This window comes from Panthera pardus, unplaced genomic scaffold, assembly GCF_024362965.1.
Source record: "Panthera pardus isolate Hobbes unplaced genomic scaffold, ASM2436296v1 HiC_scaffold_6, whole genome shotgun sequence".
Taxonomy (NCBI): Eukaryota; Metazoa; Chordata; class Mammalia; order Carnivora; family Felidae; genus Panthera; species Panthera pardus.
In genome coordinates, this window is record NW_026526991.1 from 87130356 (window position 1) to 87150544 (window position 20189).

At 47.0% G+C, this 20189-nt stretch overlaps 1 protein-coding gene across 3 annotated transcripts in view; it reads left to right on the forward strand.

Moving 5' to 3' along the window:
• Nucleotides 1–20189, forward strand: part of LOC109268704 (cationic amino acid transporter 3-like) — a 60180-nt gene that overhangs the window by 27019 nt on the left and 12972 nt on the right. The window contains exon 1 of one of the 3 annotated variants that reach the window (XM_053895268.1): nt 19063–19167. The exons of 1 other annotated variant lie outside the window; for it this stretch is intronic. The gene's annotated coding sequence lies outside the window, so the exon portion shown is untranslated. Of the gene's footprint in view, nt 1–19062; nt 19185–20189 lie in introns of those variants that run through there. One more of the 3 variants, XM_053895266.1, reaches the window with a different exon arrangement.

Consider the following 20189-nt stretch of genomic DNA (forward strand, 5'->3'; position numbering starts at 1 on the left):
CAGCCCCATTAATGGTTATTAAGGAAACTGCAACCTGCAAATGGGTGCCAGATGAAATAGAGCAGGAGAGGCAGGGGCCAGTGTTGGGGTGGTGAGTTGAATGGAGCTGGCCAAGTTGGAGATCATGCCTCCTGAGGTGTGCACCACTGAGGGTCTGAGGCTGAAAGAGACTGGGTTTCTGTTTCAGGGCCAGAAGGACTGGAAGGGTGTTGGGGAGATGATCAGCACAGAGTTTGGGAGGATGGAATGGGGTCACTTTCTGTGGGTGGATACTTTGCTGATGAAAGCTTTACCTGTCTTTTAATATTCAAAGAATTATTAGGTAAATTTTATTAATTCCACCTTACTTGTGATGAAACTGAGGCTCAGAGAGATTGTATCAAGGGCTCAAGGTAATACAGCATATTAAAAGGCAAAGCAGGATGTGAACTCAGGTCCTTGAATCCTGAGCTTTTGTTGTTTCCACTCTACCATGGCCAGAAGTTGTCTTTAATGTGTCTGCCTCAGCTTCAGGCCTGGGGATGGGGGCAGGAGGTGAGGTGGGGAATGGAAGGTAGAGGCCCAAAAGTGTTTGTTGTGTGCACGAATGTATTATCTCTACAGGTTCTGCTTCCATGGTTGGGCCCAGGTCCTAGAGATTCTGTAGCAGGAAGAGCAAAGGAATTCCAGTGTGGACCAGGAAACTGGAAATGGGTTTCCTGTGGGTTTCCCTCCTTTTCCTGAACATTCTAGGCCACTGGAATCTAAAGGACTGGTCTTGGGGGGGTTCCGGAAGATGGCGGCGTAGGAGGACGCGGGGCTCACAGCGCGTCCTGCCGATCACTTAGATTCCACCTACACCTGCCTAAAGAACCCAGAAAACCGCCAGAGGATTAGCAGAAGGGAGTCTCCGGAGTCAAGCGCAGACGAGAGGCCCACGGAAGAGGGTAGGAAGGGCGGGGAGGCGGTGCGCGCTCCACGGACTGGCGGGAGGGAGCCGGGGCAGAGGGGCGGCTCGCCGGCCAAGCAGAGCCCCCGAGTCTGGCTGGCAAAAGCGGAGGGGCCGGACAGACTGTGTTCCGACAGCAAGCGCGACTTAGCGTCTGGGAGGTCATAAGTTAACAGCTCTGCTCGGAAAGCGGGAAGGCTGGAGGACAAAGGGAGGGAGAGCTGCTGAGCCCCCGGACGGCAGAGCTCAGCTTGGTGGGGAACAAAGGCGCCAGCGCCATCTCCCCCGCCCATCCCCCAGCCAAAATCCCAAAGGGAACCAGTTCCTGCCAGAGAACTTGCTCGCTCCGCGCAAACACCCAACTCTGTGCTTCTGCGGAGCCAAACCTCCGGCAGCGGATCTGACTCCCTCCCGCTGCCACAGGGCTCCTCCTGAAGTGGATCACCTAAGGAGAAGCGAGCTAAGCCTGCCCCTCCAGCCCCCGTGCACCTTGCCTACCCACCCCAGCTAATACGCCAGATCCCCAGCAACACAAGCCTGGCAGTGTGCAAGTAGCCCAGACGGGACACGCCACCCCACAGTGAATCCCGCCCCTAGGAGAGGGGAAGAGAAGGCACACACCAGTCTGACTGTGGCCCCATCAGTGGGCTGGGGGCAGACATCGGTCGGACTGCGGCCCCGCCCACTAACTCCAGTTATACACCACAGCACAGGGGAAGTGCACTGCAGGTCCTCACCACGCCAGGGACTCTCCAAAATGACCAAACGGAAGAATTCCCCTCAGAAGAATCTCCAGGAAATAACAACAGCTAATGAACTGATCAAAAAGGATTTAAATAATATAACAGAAAGTGAATTTAGAATAATAGTCATAAAATTAATCGCTGGGCTTGAAAACAGTATACAGGACAGCAGAGAATCTCTTGCCACAAAGATCGAGGGACTAAGGAACAGTCACGAGGAGTTGAAAAACGCTTTAAACGAATTGCAAAACAAAATGGAATCCACGATGGCTCGGCTTGAAGAGGCAGAGGAGAGAATAGGTGAACTAGAAGATAAAGTTATGGAGAAAGAGGAAGCTGAAAGAAAGAGAGATAAAAAAATCCAGGAGTATGAGGGGAAAATTAGAGAACTAAGTGATACACTAAAAAAAAATAATATACGCATAATTGGTATCCCAGAGGAGGAAGAGAGAGGGAAGGGTGCTGAAGGGGTACTTGAACAAATTATAGCTGAGAACTTCCCTGAACTGGGGAAGGAAAAAGGCATTGAAATCCAAGAGGCACAGAGAACTCCCTTCAGACGTAACTTGAATCGATCTTCTGCACGACATATCATAGTGAAACTGGCAAAATACAAGGATAAAGAGAAAATTCTGAAAGCAGCAAGGGATAAACGTGCCCTCACATATAAAGGGAGACCTATAAGACTCGTGACTGATCTCTCCTTTGAAACTTGGCAGGCCAGAAAGGCTTGGCACGATATCTACAGTGTGCTAAACAGAAAAAATATGCAGCCGAGAATCCTTTATCCAGCAAGTCTGTCATTTAGAATAGAAGGAGAGATAAAGGTCTTCCCAAACAAACAAAAACTGAAGGAATTTGTCACCACGAAACCAGCCCTACCAGAGATCCTAAGGGGGATCCTGTGAGACAAAGTACCAGAGACATCACTACAAGCATAAAACATACAGACATCACAATGACTCTAAACCCATATCTTTCTATAATAACACTGAATGTAAATGGATTAAATGCGCCAACCAAAAGACATAGGGTATCAGAATGGATAAAAAAACAAGACCCATCTATTTGCTGTCTACAAGAGACTCATTTTAGATCTGAGGACACCTTTAGATTGAGAGTGAGGGGATGGAGAACTATTTATCATGCTCCTGGAAGCCAAAAGAAAGCTGGAGTAGCCATACTTATATCAGACAAACTAGACTTTAAATTAAAGGCTGTAACAAGAGATGAAGAAGGGCATTATATAATAATCACAGGGTCTATCCACCAGGAAGAGCTAACTATTATAAATGTCTATGCGCCAAATACCCGAGCCCCCAGATATATAAAACAATTACTCATAAACATAAGCAACCTTATTGATAAGAATGTGGTCATTGCAGGGGACTTTAACACCCCACTTACAGAAATGGATAGATCATCTAGACACACAGTCAATAAAGAAACAAGGGCCCTGAATGATACATTGGATCAGATGGACTTGACAGATATATTTAGAACTCTGCATCCCAAAGCAACAGAATATACTTTCTTCTCGAGTGCACATGGAACATTCTCCAAGATAGATCATATACTGGGTCACAAAACAGCCCTTCATAAGTTTACAAGAATTGAAATTATACCATGCATACTTTCAGACCACAATGCTATGAAGCTTGAAATCAACCACAGGAAAAAGTCTGGAAAACCTCCAAAAGCATGGAGGTTAAAGAACACCCTACTAACGAATGAGTGGGTCAACCAGGCAATTAGAGAAGAAATTAAAACATATATGGAAACAAACGAAAATGAAAATACAACAATCCAAACGCTTTGGGATGCAGCGAAGGCAGTCCTGAGAGGAAAATACATTGCAATCCAGGCCTATCTCAAGAAACAAGAAAAATCCCAAATACAAAATCTAACAGCACACCTAAAGGAAATAGAAGCAGAACAGCAAAGGCAGCCTAAACCCAGCAGAAGAAGAGAAATCATAAAGATCAGAGCAGAAATAAACAATATAGAATCTAAAAAAACTGTAGAGCAGATCAATGAAACCAAGAGTTGGTTTTTTGAAAAAATAAACAAAATTGACAAACCTCTAGCCAGGCTTCTCAAAAAGAAAAGGGAGATGACCCAAATAGATAAAATCATGAATGAAAATGGAATGATTACAACCAATCCCTCAGAGATACAAACAATTATCAGGGAATACTATGAAAAATTATATGCCAGCAAATTGGACAACCTGGAAGAAATGGACAAATTTCTAAACACCCACACTCTTCCAAAACTCAATCAGGAGGAAATAGAAAGCTTGAACAGACCCATAACCAGCAAAGAAATTGAATCGGTTATCAAAAATCTCCCAACAAATAAGAGTCCAGGACCAGATGGCTTCCCAGGGGAGTTCTACCAGACATTTAAAGCAGAGATAATACCTATCCTTCTCAAGCTATTCCAAGAAATAGAAAGGGAAGGAAAACTTCCAGACTCATTCTATGAAGCCAGTATTACTTTGATTCCTAAACCAGACAGAGACCCAGTAAAAAAAGAGAACTACAGGCCAATATCCCTGATGAATATGGATGCAAAAATTCTTAATAAGATACTAGCAAATCGAATTCAACAGCATATAAAAAGAATTATTCACCATGATCAAGTGGGATTCATTCCTGGGATGCAGGGCTGGTTCAACATTCGCAAATCGATCAACGTGATACATCACATTAACAAAAAAAAAGAGAAGAACCATATGATCCTGTCAATCGATGCAGAAAAGGCCTTTGACAAAATCCAGCACCCTTTCTTAATAAAAACCCTTGAGAAAGTCGGGATAGAAGGAACATACTTAAAGATCATAAAGGCCATTTATGAAAAGCCCACAGCTAACATCATCCTCAACGGGGAAAAACTGAGAGCTTTTTCCCTGAGATCAGGAACACGACAGGGATGCCCACTGTCACCGCTGCTGTTTAATATAGTGCTGGAAGTTCTAGCATCAGCAATCAGACAACAAAAGGAAATCAAAGGCATCAAAATTGGCAAAGATGAAGTCAAGCTTTCGCTTTTTGCAGATGACATGATATTATACATGGAAAATCCGACAGACTCCACCAAAAGTCTGCTAGAACTGATACATGAATTCAGCAAAGTTGCAGGATACAAAATCAATGTGCAGAAATCAGTTGCATTCTTATACACTAACAATGAAGCAACGGAAAGACAAATGAAGAAACTGATCCCATTCACAATTGCACCAAGAAGCATAAAATACCTAGGAATAAATCTAACCAAAGATGTAAAAGATCTGTATGCTGAAAACTATAGAAAGCTTATGCAGGTAATTGAAGAAGATATAAAGAAATGGAAAGACATTCCCTGCTCATGGATTGGAAGAATAAATATTGTCAAAATGTCAATACTACCCAAAGCTATCTACACATTCAATGCAATCCCAATCAAAATTGCACCAGCATTCTTCTCGAAACTAGAACAAGCAATCCTAAAATTCATATGGAACCACAAAAGGCCCCGAATAGCCAAAGTAATTTTGAAGAAGAAGACCAAAGCAGGAGGCATCACAATCCCAGACTTTAGCCTCTACTACAAAGCTGTCATCATCAAGACAGCATGGTATTGGCATAAAAACAGACACATAGACCAATGGAATAGAATAGAAACCCCAGAACTAGACCCACAAACGTATGGCCAACTCCTCTTTGACAAAGCAGGAAAGAACATCCAATGGAAAAAAGACAGTCTCTTTAACAAATGGTGCTGGGAGAACTGGACAGCAACATGCAGAAGGTTGAAACTAGACCACTTTCTCACACCATTCACAAAAATAAACTCAAAATGGATAAAGGACCTGAATGTGAGACAGGAAACCATCAAAACCTTAGAGGAGAAAGCAGGAAAAGACCTCTCTGACCTCAGCCGTAGCAATCTCTTACTCGGCACATCCCCAAAGGCAAGGGAATTAAAAGCAAAAGTGAATTACTGGGACCTTATGAAGATAAAAAGCTTCTGCACAGCAAAGGAAACAACCAACGAAACTAAAAGGCAACCAACGGAATGGGAAAAGATATTTGCAAATGACACATCGGACAAAGGGCTAGTATCCAAAATCTATAAAGAGCTCATCAAACTCCACACCCGAAAAACAAATAACCCAGTGAAGAAATGGGCAGAAAACATGAATAGACACTTCTCTAAAGAAGACATCCGGATGGCCAACAGGCACATGAAAAGATGTTCAACGTCGCTCCTTATCAGGGAAATACAAATCAAAACCACACTCAGATACCACCTCACGCCAGTCAGAGTGGCCAAAATGAAGAAATCAGGAGACTATAGATGCTGGAGAGGATGTGGAGAAACAGGAACCCTCTTGCACTGTTGGTGGGAATGCAAATTGGTGCAGCCGCTCTGGAAAGCAGTGTGGAGGTTCCTCAGAAAATTAAAAATAGACCTACCCTATGACCCAGCAATAGCACTGCTAGGAATTTATCCAAGGGATACAGGAGTACTGATGCATAGGGGCACCTGTACCCCAATGTTTATAGCGGCACTCTCAACAATAGCCAAATTATGGAAAGAGCCTAAATGTCCATCAACTGATGAATGGATAAAGAAATTGTGGTTTATATACACAATGGAATACTACGTGGCAATGAGAAAAAATGAAATATGGCCTTTTGTAGCAACATGGATGGAACTGGAGAGTGTGATGCTAAGTGAAATAAGCCATACAGAGAAAGACAGATACCATATGGTTTCACTCTTATGTGGATCCTGAGAAACATAACAGAAACCCATGGGGGAGGGGAAGGAAAAAAAAAAAAAAAAAAAAAAAAAAAAGAGGTTAGAGTGGGAGAGAGCCAAAGCATTAGAGACTGTTAAAAACTGAGAACAAATTGAGGGTTGATGGGGGGTGGGAGGGAGGGCAGGGTGGGTGATGGGTATTGAGGAGGGCACCTTTTGGGATGAGCACTGGGTGTTGTATGGAAACCAATTTGACAGTAAATTTCATATATTAAAAAATAAAAAAATAAAAAAATAAAAAAATAAAATAAACTTATCCTCTCTAAAAAAAAAAAATAAATAAAAATAAAGGACTGGTCTTTGGATCCTAAAAAGGAATACAGTGGCATGTATGCACACGTGTGTTGTTTAAGTGTTCGAGTATGTATATGTTTATGTGTGAAGCCTGTCTATAAATGTATGAGTTTGTGAGAAAAGTGTCTTTGTGTTGCATACATGTGAGTATGTTTCTGACATACGAGAGCGTATATGTGTATAGTTGAGGTTATGTGTGTGTATGTATGAGTATGAGCATCTGTGTGTGTGCATGTGCAGGTGTGCATCTGTGTGTGTGTGTGTGTGTGTGTGTGTGTGTGTGTGTGTGTGGTCCCAGGGGAGCCTGAACTCAGAGGTGAAGATACCTTTGACTTGTGCAAACTTCCAGCACGTTTCAGGCTGTGTTATGGGGTAGGGTGAGGTGGGAGGGCAGAACAGGAAGGCTCTTAGTGCTTGGGGTGTGGAGATTGGGTAGCCCGAACAGTGAGTGTCTCTGCCCTGCCAGGCACAGGGGTATGGCATCAGGGTCCCAGATCAGAGGCTGGGTGGAGACTAGGTCCTGAGGCCTTCAATCAGGGCTTGCATTGGAAGAGCTCAAAGGTCTTGCTCTGACCAGGGAGGGCCATGAAGATATTGGGCCAGGGTGGGAGGGTGGCCAGACAGTGGATAGTTCAGGCCTACTCTCTTTACCTGTCCCTACCCCCAGTTCTAGGGAAAGATCTAACCAGGGTGGTATTCCTACCTCTAGGCTCCACCCATTCTGCCTGAGGCCTTAGAGTCCCCAGAAGTCTTTGTGTACCACCTTCTGAGGCTGGGATGACCACAGTCACAGAGAAAACTGTTGTCTCTAGTCAGTACTACCAGACAGGTCCAAACCAAGTCCTTGTCTCTTGGAGTCTTCTGGGAAGACCCATGTATGCAGTCTTATTGAATTTCACACAAGCTGAGCTTTCAGACCCCTTGTGCTGGGAAGTTCTTGATGGGTTTAACTCAAATCCTCTTGTTGAAATTAGTGCCTCATAGGCCCAGGCCACATTTGTGAAATTGAACTCTGACACCTGCACCCACAAGCCTGGGAATAGTTTCTTCTCGATAGGGAAGTGGGTCCAGAGTATAGGGACACTGAAAGGATATGGGGCTACAGCTGGTGGATCACAGATGGGTCAGTCCTTTCCTGGGCAGGGGGGCCATGATCAACAGGGCAGATTCAGAGAAGGGAGTCCTGAAACCACCAGTTTTCCCTCTGTTTCCCCTGTCACTCCAAACTATGCCAGGAGAAATGGAAACAGAGGCTGTGGTAGGAGGGACCAGATTCAAACAGGGGAAAAACTTCCCTGTTTGCAGTTTTGAGGAGCTCTGGAAACACAGGAAAAGAACAAATTATGAATGAAGGAAAGCTCCTCTTGCAGCTCAAAGTAGGAAGAGAGGGGCAGGGGCTGTGGGACTCAGGGGTAGAGGGGTGTGTGTGCTGAGGGTGAGGGTGTGCACAGCATAGTGTTGTGGGCATTTCAGGTCCCAAAGACAATAAGGGATGCCAGTGGAAAGGGCTGCAGGAGGGTTTTCCTGAAATGAAAATCCATGGGTTCTTGGTGGAGCCAAAGACTCCCCCAGCCTATCTCTGCACCCAGGGCCCAGGGCTGGCTCTGCAGGGAAAGCTATTCTCTGCTGCCCTCTTGTGGCCCATGAGCCCTTGCAGGTCACTGCTGAGAAGGTTCCCATCAAGTCCCTAGAGCTGCACCCCTGCCCACCCACCCCCCAGTGGAAATTCCTTATATAACAAAAAGGTATCTTTGATCATCCAACTACATCTTTCCTCCCACCTCTGCTGGTTTCATGAGGCACTCAGAACCTCCTTAAGGCTGGGATAGTCTTCCTGAGATTTCACTCTCTGTGCCATTGCCTGAAGTATTCGCTTCTGCTTTTGTTGAAGTGCAGTGGACACATGGGCTGAAATCAAGATATTAAACAGGGAGAACAATTTCTCTTCTTCCTTTGGTTCAATGTACATCCTCAGTTTCCCAGAGTCTTTGGGAGTTTTCAAAGAAAGATGGCACGGATAGTGACCTTCCTGGAGAAAATGGGTCTGGAGCAGACCAGTCTTCTGTGAGTTTCCACCTGAACTCACTCCATCAGACTCAGCAGGGAGATGGATTGGCAGAAGCCAGGAGTCGAGAGACAGGGATGCTGGAGGGAGATGGAATATTTGACAGATGCTAACAGGACTCCTTATCTGCTAGTTCTGGAGTCCCCTCCCACCCACCAGTCTGCCCTTGACCCTCCCCTTCTAGTGCTCAGTGTTCATTAGTGACTGCCTGTCTTTGGGGAGACACCAAGGGAGCTAAGTTGCCCCCTGGAAAGGGAGAGAGGATGAGGGAGAAACACTGAGTAAATGATGGAGGAGGGGGTCTGGAATGACTGGGAATTGAGCTGGGGCCCCATGATCACTGGGGTGCTTAGAAGGCTTGACAGGGAAACTGTCCTGGGGACAGATACTGAGGTTCAAGGGGTGAGATAGTTGGGAGGACTGTGAGAAGAAATATTTAAAGGGACTGAGTTTCACTGGTTTGAGTGCTTATTTTGGGAGACCTAGATAATAAGAACCAATGACTTTATTGAGAGCTTCCTATGTACAAGAATGGTTACAGGTCATGAGGGAATAAAAGAGAGACACACATATTTTCTGTTCCCCTTCCTGTAGTAAAAGACATGCCGCATACCCTCCCTGGACCTGATGCCCCATGTGCATGTGTGAGGTTTGTAAGGAGCCACTGGGCAGTTCTGGTCAGGGATGCAGAGGCAAAGCTCCCAGGCTTACTGTTCTGCACACCCCACACTCTTTAGGCAAAGCACTTTCAGCGGACCTCAAGCCTCTCCTTGTCTCTCTCTTTTATTTAGGTACAATGAACTTATTCCACACAAACATCTTCTTCACTGGAGCACTTACAACTGCTGCTGCAGGTGTCTGGTCACCTGGCATCCTCTGTGGGGATCGCCTTCACAGCCTGCAGCACAGCTCTAAGCATCCTCACCAGAGACACATGTTTGTCCTTTAGGGTGGATCTAATTTTTGAGAATTGCAAAGTTTTCTCAGAGGCTGGAGAATAAGCTGAGGACCCCGCTGGGAAGCAGTATTTCCAGTTAAAAACCAGGTTAATGTGGGAAGACACAGTAGATGATGTGCCTTCCTCCAAAATGGCTCTGAAAGGTCATTCAAAGGAGATACTTGCAGCATGTGACACAGGGAGACATTTCTGGTGGCTGCTGGAGCCCAGATTAATGTTCCTGTCTGTGATATCAGGTAGTAGGGCTCCCTTCCCAGCCTGGTGCTGGAGGGTGAGGCCTACATTTGCCTGAAATACTTGCTTAAATGGTCCTGCCCTTGGGCAGCTTATGTTTCCCTCCCTGCCAGCTAATACGCAAAGTTACCTTTGAGTGGTGACACTCACCCAGTACAGACCAACAAGTGCAAAGGACAAGGGCACATTCAGAATCAGAGTCAGTTAGTTCATCAGGGAAGGCTGCCTGGAGGAGGGGACTCATGGGTGGGTGTAGAAGGAGAAATGCAACAGGACATGGGGCAGAGGAGGAAAAGAAGAAGAGAACCTCTCTCTGTTACTTGTGAAGCAGGATGAGCAAACCATAAGGCAGGCAGGACACAGCTTTGCTGGCCTGGATAAACAGTTGGATTGGGGAACCAGAGTGAAGGGGAATGGAGACAGGCAGATTTTGACAGCCAGGCTGGATGTTCTGAATTTTCTAGGAGAGGTATTGTGGCCCGCTGGAGGGTATCCAGAGATGTATTTTGCATGTCTTCTGTGTGTGTGTGTGTGTGTGTGTGTGTTAGAGGGCAAGATGTATATGCAGGTAGTTTTGTGCCAAGTGGCTTTGTGACCTAGGCTCTTGTCTTTCCATCTGTGTGGATGCATGAAATAGAGGGCAGCATATGTGCAAAGGTGTGTGTTGTGTATGTGTGTCTCTGTGTCTGTCTGTCTGTCTGCAGTAGTGGCACCTGGCAGGAGCCCTGGCTGCCCAAGTATCATTATCTCTTCTCTTCCTTCATCTGTCCTTCACTAAGGTCATGACAAGGAGGCAAACAGTAAAATAGCAAGCTGTTATTTTCAGCTGTGGTCACTGGTCTTTGCCCCAGCTCCCTTCCACAGGGGCTCTTCTGGCCTTGCCAGAATTCCAGTGTGGTTGTTTCCTCCTCTCCCTTCTTGTTGTGAATCTGCAGGCATTGCCTTCTGGGTCTCATCTCTTCCAGGACTCCCCTGGGTGTGTGGGTGGGGAGTGGTGAAGCAGGAGGTCTTGGGCTGAGTTGGAATCTCAGTTACTCCCCATGTAGTCTCTTCACCTGGACCCACTCACTTGTAAAAGGTGAGAAATAATTGCAGGGGCATAATTATTTCTAGGGGCAAAAAATAATTCATGGGACTGTGGTGAGAATTAGTGCTGTGGTAAAGATGCGACACACTCAGCACATAGTATGTGTTCAATAAATATTAGCTCTTATTTTTTGCCCTTCATCAAACTGTTCCCCTGTCTCCTTAGCCTGGTGTAAAAAGGATTTTTAAAAGAGAGAAGAACCAAAGTAATTGACTGCATAAACCAAAACTGACTATCAGGAATTTCATATGGTTCAGCCTAACGAGTGCTCTAAACTCTGAACACAGGAAATGCCCGTGAGTGTGGACAAGAAGGGAGGGTGGGGACTGGACTGAACCAGAACACAGGAAACCATGTGATTTCTGCACTGGACCCCAGGGAGGATGGAAGCTGCCCAAAGTCCATCCTACATTCATCCTGTGGTGGCAGAGCTGGCTGCCCTCTATCCTTGCAGTCATGGGTCTGTGTCCGCTGGGGCTACAGAGGGTGTGGAAGTCAGCTCCCCATGTACTCTCATCTCCGGACAGGATCTGGACTCCTGGAGCCTCATATCCACATATTCCTTTCCCCTCTCTGCAAGTCAGGTGCGCTTGCACGCGAGCACACACACATACACACACACACACACGCACATGCACACACACAAATACACAGGTGTCCTGGGAATTCTAAAGGAAAGCACTGTTCCACTAGAGATTGATTCCCTCCAGCTGCCTGCTTCCCTGATACTAAACCTCACAGGGCAGTGTAGGCTTAGATGATGTCCCCACTTGGGTTTCTTACTCAGTTCCCTCCTTTCCCCTAGGGGGCAGAATCAGTGAATCGCACACTCTACCCTCTATATGTGTGCTGGGCACTGAGGGGAGACCCAGAGGGAGGAGCAGGTGCCCTGCCCTGGGGGAGCTCCTGGCAGGTGGAGATGAGGCCGAGAACCAAACAGAAAGGCATACAGCTCTGGGAGCTCCCTCAGCAAATGTTTGTGAGCTGAGTGGTCAAGGACTACTAAACAAAGCCCTATGACTTAGGTGATGGATGACTATCAATACCAAAAGAGGCAAGATGAAGGAAGGCACAGAACTGCAGAAGGTTTACTAGGAGACAAGGAGAATGATACTCATTTAGTTAGCAAGGAGCAGGAAAATGGAGAGGAGAGGATCAGATAAGTCAGAGCTCTCAGTAAGTGCAAGATCTTTTGGTAGAGAATGTGAACCTTGGAGACAGATGAGGAGGAAATATGCAGGTGTGCATGTGTGTGTGGGGGTGGTGGTGCATGTGTTAGGGAATGTGTGTTAGGGAGGTAGAGGGATGGGGGAGACAGGGTCTGCTCTCTGTGGGGTAGCAATGTAAAATATACCATGGTTATAACTCCACCGAGACCCCGGGCTGGGTGGACAAGATGCTGAGAAGCTAGGCTGATGTCACTGGCCCTGATGTGTCCTCATGTTCTGTGAGGCTGGCTGAGCCTGGACTGTATAGGCTAGTGAGCCATGGCTGGGGGAAGACAACTGCCAGGGCCTAGACAGGTGGGGAAGAGGCCACTGGGGGTCAGGAGACAGAAAGAAGGAAAGGGAGACATAATGGGGTGTGGAGGGGTAATGGTAAGACTGAGGCTTTGAGACCTTTATCCTGGTTATCCCCTCATCCACCCCTTCCATGGACTGAATTCTGAATTTTAAAGCTAAAGGAACTTCAGTAAATGATCTGGTTTAGCCTTTCATATTCAGAGGGTAAGGTATGACTTCCCCACTTCCCAGATGAGGCCTCAACTTGGCCAAGCTCTCCTGGGCAGAACATGCTGAGAAGGGCCCGAGGAGGCAGGTCTTTTGCCCTCTGGGGGTCACTTCTCCCTCACACAACAGGTTCCAAGCCTGGCTGCTTCCCAGGGCAGAACCTGCAGGAGGGGGCACCACAGTGCAGTCATTTGATTCTTTGCTCAGCCCCTTACCAGCTCTGTGACTTGAGGCAAGTTCCTTAACCTCTCTGCCTTAGTTGTGTCATGTGTAAAATAGCCACACTAAAACCTGCTCCTGTAGCCTGGTATTGAGGATAACATGAGATTTATGCCAAAGAGCTGTGCATAGTTGTAAAGATGTACATATCTAAATGCATTAGGCATTTTAAACCATCCTCATGCTCATCTTCGATATCTTCTCAGCTGATTCTCTCCATTCCTGCTGAGCAGATCAGTCTCCTGTCTTCCAAATCCTTCACACACCCACTCTCTAAATCTGGCATTTCCTTCCCTCTGATCTTGCCTTGTACTCTCCATCTCTGTTTCCATCCTCCTTTCCAGAGTTCCCTCAGTCCTCAACAGATCTGGCTACACTCTATTAACTTATATGCTTTTCTCTCCCCAAGGTTTCTTGTCTTGTATGTCTCTCTTCTCACATCCAAGAGAACAGGACCCTGTCTTCTCCTCCCTTGGGCTGCTTTCCCTCCACCTGGGCTGGGCTCACAGGGTGAGTCCAAAGAGGGACCCTGAGGGGTTGAGAGGTTGAGATCCAATGGGAGAGGGAGGCCTCAGGGGATAGGACAGCAAACTAGGCTTCTGCATGTGGGCTTTTACATACAGGCTGTGTAATCCTTCTTCAGAAGATTTGCTATGACTGAGGGAGGGAAACAATCATCTCCCTCCTTGAGCTAAGGGTTAGACACTAATTAACTCCCTACTATTTAGAGAGACAATATTTGGTTCCCTGATGTGGGACACATCATCTGGAGGTCCATCCCACAGGCAGTATAGGAAGGTCTTTCTTTTTCTATTTAGGTGCTGTGTGTGTGTGTGTGTGTGTGTGTCTGGTTTTAGCATTTACCAACCCTACCTCTAAGGATATTCTTTCTAAAGTGTATCCTAAATTTCTTTTGCTGAAATTAATCCCATCTTTCTAGAGAAGACAAATGCTGATGTCCAGGATCTGGTTCAGTGTGTTTCATAAAAGATGTATGTTCATGGGGGAGGGAGAGGGTAAAGGGTAGAACATGGAGAAAAAATATAATTGCCCAACTCCTGGCTTTAAATGCATGGAGCCCTGGACATCATAAAATTTATTAAACTTCTATGTGCCCATGGGGTGGGATGGAGCTGGTGGTTTTTGCTCCCTGGTCTTCTCTGCAGGACTTTTCTAGAAGGTTCCCTGTCTCCCCTCCCTCCTGATGCTAAAGAGACTCCTAGGGCTCTAGCTATAACCAGGCTTCGGGCCTCTGGGACCCTCAAATGTGGCTGACAGGGAAGGCGGGGGAGAGAGAGTAATTCCCCTTTAGATTGCTTGAGTTAATGTTCTTAGGGTCTCCTATGGCCCTGAGACGAGCTGGGGAGCTAGTCTTTGTAAAGCCCCAGGAAAGCCTTGGGGAAATGGTAGAGTCCAGCTTGCCATTAAACTCTTAGGTCTTTACAAATTTGGCTGGTCGCTTTATCACTGTTTCCTTGAAACCTAGATTCAGGCATGTACACTGGCTTCAAGGTCGCTAATCTCTGCCTCAGTTTCTCCTTTTGTGAGTTTTATATGTATATTTTGGGAGGGCCTTTAGTGAAAAGCTGCTTGAAGGCATTGATGGTGACACCTCAGAAGGTGGCTATATTGTTGACCCCAAATTAATGGACAGTCACTAGTATGTTATTTTGCTTATACGTTGCATGGTGCTTATTTAGCTCTCAATGCAGACATAGTCCCGATTCTTACCCTCTCCTCCCTCTTCCCCATGTGATTCCAAACCAATCTGTCCCCAGCACTTTCTCCAGAGCTTGTCAGCCCCTCTTGCCTGCTTGCCTCTGCTTCGCTTTCTTCTTGGCCTCCACTCCCTCATTCACGCTCTGTGCCAGGCTGCATTAACCATGAAACATTTAGCACTGCGCTTCAGGAATCTTTTGACTGTGGCATTTGGGGGGAGATGGTAGGGGAAGTAGTGTCATATCCATATAGGGGTCTCTGGGATCACTGTTTGACACTGGGAAGGAGCCTGGGGCATGATGGCAGCAACTTCACCTTGTCAGCTTTCTGGGCACATCCACCACCTAGCAGCACCTGAGAGGGGACCAGCTCAGCATGGAGCCAGGTGAAATGGAAGAGGATCATAAAGCCAATATATGTCCCCCTCCCTGACCTGGCTCTCTCCTCCTGTTCCATACCAGCCTCCTTCTCTCTCTTTGTCTTCTCCCCTCCCCACCGCCAACCCATAGCCCTCTCTTCTTCCTTCCTACTTTGCCTCCTTCACCTTCATCTCTTTCAGGCAGATCTGTCTGTCTGTCTATCTGTCTGTGTCTCTGACTCCAAACAGTTTTTGATCTGAGATTTTCCAGGACTGAGTCTGCCATCAACTCTTCCTTCTGACTGTCTCCCTCCCTGCTTCCCTCCCCCAGACTCAGATCCATGTTCCCTCTCTTATCCTCCCTTCCATCTCTCTTCCTTGCTTCTCTTATCTCTGTGTCTTTCAGACTCTTCCCCTGTGTCTGCCTCACACCTTTGCCTCCTCTCCTCTCCCCTCTTCCCACACCTTCAGGTTCAGTTACTTCATGTAAAATCACCTGGGTGGGCTCCAACTGTCAGGCCCCCATTCTGTTCCTTTCTCCAGGAGAGACTTATGCCCCCAACTCTGAACCCTCTGCATTCATCCCCCACCCCACCCCTACCCCCAGCCTTGGGACAGTTCTGTCCCTTTCTTTGTTATTTTACTTTAAAATTTATTGTAATGGGTCAAAGCAAAAGAAGGCAGTGAAGGATGGGAACATGCAGGGGATACAGGAAGGCAATGACATTGTGGGGCCACAGCTTCTGTCCCAGGGGAGGGAGATGAGAACAGTCCAGAGCTGCAATTGGGCTGGGAGAGGGATGGGGACAAGGTGGCTGCATCCCCCCACTTCTAGGAAGCACCTGTAGTCCCTGGATCCCCCCAGTTTAGCCTGTACACTGAAATTCCATGTCCTTTCCTGCCTCTCACCCTGCTTGCTCCTTCTTTTTCTCCTCTTGACTTGTTTTACTGTAACAGATTTTCAAGTAGGAAAATGTTCAGGGCCTGACCCCAAACAATCCTACCATATGAAGGCAAAACCTTTGCCTTACCTGCTTCTTTCACCTTCTCCAGTCTCACGTATTCTGGTCTCCGGGGCAGAATCTTTGATTCCCCTCCTTCCACTTGTCCAACCCGCCAAAAAAACAAAAGCACCAACTTCCCAGGGAAAGGCAGTAGACAATAGTGGGGGGTGGAAGGAGGAGAGTAAGGACAATCAAGGAGAGACTCACACATCACTGGAGGCAGGGCAGGGGAGAGTACAAGGAGGAAAAGGGGTGAGGGTAGTAGCCACTCCTTTCCTCTGTCACCACTGCCCACAATCCTGTGGGCTTCAACACAACTGAGGATACAGGTGGGTGGGGTCAGGTCTGATAGGGAGGAGAGAGGAGAAGGAGAAACAAATCATTAAAACTTAGCGAGACCAAGTTAAGATGGTGGAGTAGCATGGAGACCCTGAGCTTGTCTCATCCCTGAAACGCAGCTAGATCAGCACTGAACCATTTTTTGCACACTCAGGATTAACACAAAAATCTTAAGATCTTAGGATTAACACAAAAATCTGCATAACTTGAACCACAAAACTTGGCAGGTATGAAGTGTGGAGAGGTGAACTGGGGGAGAGAGAAACCTGGGGGAGTAGGGAGCTGTTTTTGTGGAGAGAGGACAGAGAAAGGAAAGAGTGCAGTGCATCAGGAGACTGCAGAAAAGCCTCGCCAAGCATGTCATTTCACAGGTGGGCTTCTCCCAGATGTGCTTTCTCAAAGCAGTCCTAGTCACTGTCCACCAAAGGACTCTCCGCTGCCCCTCACCCACGTCTCCCCTTCCCTGCCAACTCTGCTCAATTGGCAACTCTCAGGTGGCTCAGGGCACCACAGTGGGCATCTCCATAGCACCTGAGGGGACCCCGCCAGCCTTGGCTGTCACTGTGGATGCCCTCCTGCCTCTGGAGGTTGTAGCCATCTGGAACTCCTTTGCAGAAAGGGTGCACATGTAGGGCCCCTTTCTCTTTGTCTTCTCCCAGACAGATGCAATCCAGGCTTGGGCGACCATTGAGGTTGGGTCTACAAGGCCAAGGGTGCAGAGACAGCAGCCTGGGGTTGTGGGTATGTACACAAGTGGGGGCTTCAGAGCTGTTGTGTCCACTGTGGAGGCAGTGGTCAGGCCGGGGCACCACAGCAAAGGCAAGAGTGATGGTGGAAGACTCCTTGGCAGCATCGAGAAATGGCAACAAGTCCACCTGGAAGGGCTTGGCCACCAAAGGTGATGCATGGATACATATCCAGGCTGAGGACCCCTGGTAGCCTGTGAGAGGGAGGGAAGGAGGGTGCCTGGACCAGTTTTTTCATTACCTGCTGATTGTATGGAGGCCCTGGCATTCCCCACACCACCACCCCCTGCCACCTACTCTCTACCCAGCAGGTAGTGAATAGCACAGGGAGAATGGAAAAGATTGCCTTGGGACTAGATGCAAGGAAAGGGAGACTCTTCCCCTGCACCTTCCCTTCTTTCCCTCAAGCAGATGCACATCTGGGAAAAATTTCAGCTTGAAGCAGGGGAAGACATCCTAGGACTGTTGGAATAGATGCAAATCAAACACATAGATGCCCCTCCCCTACTGTTCTGTCATGACAGGCATCCTTCCAGTTCCTGCCTATTTCCTTTGCCTCTAGGAATTCTGGCTCCATAGTCTTGGCTGGGCCTCTCATCCACTACCCAGCATAGTACCTGGAACAAAGGAGGTGCTCCGTTAGTGCCCTTGTCCCATACCTACTGGAGATGTGTTAGGGCAGGGTCAATGTAATTTGTAGGTTTTCCTCAGTTGGAGGTTCTTCCTTACAAATGGAACAATTCTTTCTGTTCCAATTTCAATGTGCTGTCTTAGTATAGGTAGTAAATACTCTGTCCCTTTAGGGACCTGCCACTGCCCTTCTCTCCCCTCCCTGAAACTACACCCAAGTCTTTAAGGAATCTACTTTAGGGTTTAGAGGACTCTCAGCACTATCAAGCAGCAGCAGTAGTGCCCTGTTTCCCTGAGGTACAAGGCTTCTTGGGTCTATCACTTGTGCATTCATCCCTCTGTCTCTAAGTACCTTCTTTGTCTCTGAGAGTCTTGCCTCTGTTTGAAGATTAATGTTCTGGGAATAAGGAGGAACCTTTCTTTGGTCATTGTTCAGGGTCTTACAACCCTATGTTTTGAATGTCTAGAGCATGAAGCTCTGTACCCTGGGACTATATCTTTGTCCTTACTTCCTCTAGCACAATGCTCAATGCATACTCAGTTAGAATGTGCTATAAACACTGAATGACTGTATCAGTAAATCCTTTGTGGTGAAGCTCAAGCCAGTTCCCTTTTAGTTTTATTTCTGGAATGATGGGAAACTAGGTGAGTGGGTGGATATGGATGGCATAGATGGGAGTGTTTGAGGAACCTGTGGATAAGAGTGTTTGACGAACATAATAGGAGATCCTGTGAGAGGTGGCTGGTGGAGGAGGGGTGCTTCTATCCTGTTTAAAGGACTGCTGAGTGGACTCTAACTGGATCTTGGACTGGCTTCCCAATTACCACAGGCTTGGCTCCAACTGGCTCTCTACAATCTCCTCCTGCAAACCACCACTTCCTCCATATGCAGGACTCTGTGAAGGTTGTTTATTTCTAAATTCACATCTGGCTGTCACAGTCTGCAACAAAGTCCCATTTAAGCCCTCAGTCCACCTCCTCACCTGTGCAGGGCCCCACTAGTCTTCCATTGCCCACCTCCAGATTTCCTCCCAGATTCCAGTTAAGGAATCTCCTTTACCCTTTCCCACCCTTCCCAGGCCCTGGCCTCTCCAAATCCTTACCTCCCCAAGGGCCCAGCCTCCTTAGAGCCCTGCCTCCACAGAGGCCCCACCTCCCCAGTGCCTGACATCTCCAGGGCCACGACTCCCCGACTCCCCGTGGGCACAGCTGCACTTAACTCCCAAGCCTGACTCTACTTGGCCAAGTTCTTACCTTTCCCTGGGTTTGGCTTGCACTTTCTCATCAGGTCTTTCTCCTCTGAGGTAGGAAAATTCCATTGGTAAGTGACTTTTTTGTGTTTATACAGTTGGCAAAAAAAAAACTGAGATGGAGCCAGAGAGGAAGAAAGCTGACCTTGGAGTACTGCTGGCTGTCTATGCCCTGTGGGTTTGAGCAGAAAGTATTTCATGGCTGGACTGTGGACTGAGGGGGCAGACCAGAAGTCTTTCAAATTTGGGAAGGGCAAACAGGTTTGTTGGGGTCAGAGTGATTTGAAAGCCTACACTCTGTTCTCTTCCAGACCAAAAATGTTCTCAGCTCTGTTGAGGAAAATATGAGGGAAGGTTATTCTTTGGTGTTTCCTCTCCAGAGTCCTTCCCACTTCTTTGCCCTGCCCTCCTTCTTGGCCTTTCCTTTATGACCTGGTGCAGGGCTTGATTTATCAGTTTTGTCTTTCCCACTGAGCCAAGGACATAGTATCCTTAGACATGTTCTTTAAATGAATGAAGATTCTTCCACCTGGCTCTGCTGCCTCCTTCTTGCTTTGCCACACTTTCTCACAGGAGATTCTGAAAGTCTCTGTATCATATCTTTTTAGGGAAGACAGTGGAATGGACTTTGTAGAATAGCAGGTCTAGTTTGATAAAGTGGTCTATCATCAAGAGGGAGTACTTCTTTCTCCATGCTTAAGGAGCTAAATATCTATTTTTTTTAATTGCTGAACATATCTCACTGCCTCTCTTATCTAAGTCAGAAAGGTGGTAGGGATTGATTATAGGCCACGGCGGCTGTAGGAGACTAGATTATCAAGTTCCACTGGGGTGTGGCTGCCTAGTGATCTTTAAAACTGTATGAAGGCTCATCTGAGTTCCCAAGCATATTGTTATGAACAGTGCTAAATAAACCTTGAAAACTGAAGGCTCTGTTTTTTTTTTTCTTTTGGAATCTATGAATTTTATATTCATGATAGGCATATTAATTAATAAGGATTGGAAGAGAAGTTGAAAATAGGTCTGACTTACTGGGTCTCCAAGAGGCAGTTTGTTCTTATCACAAAATCTATTTG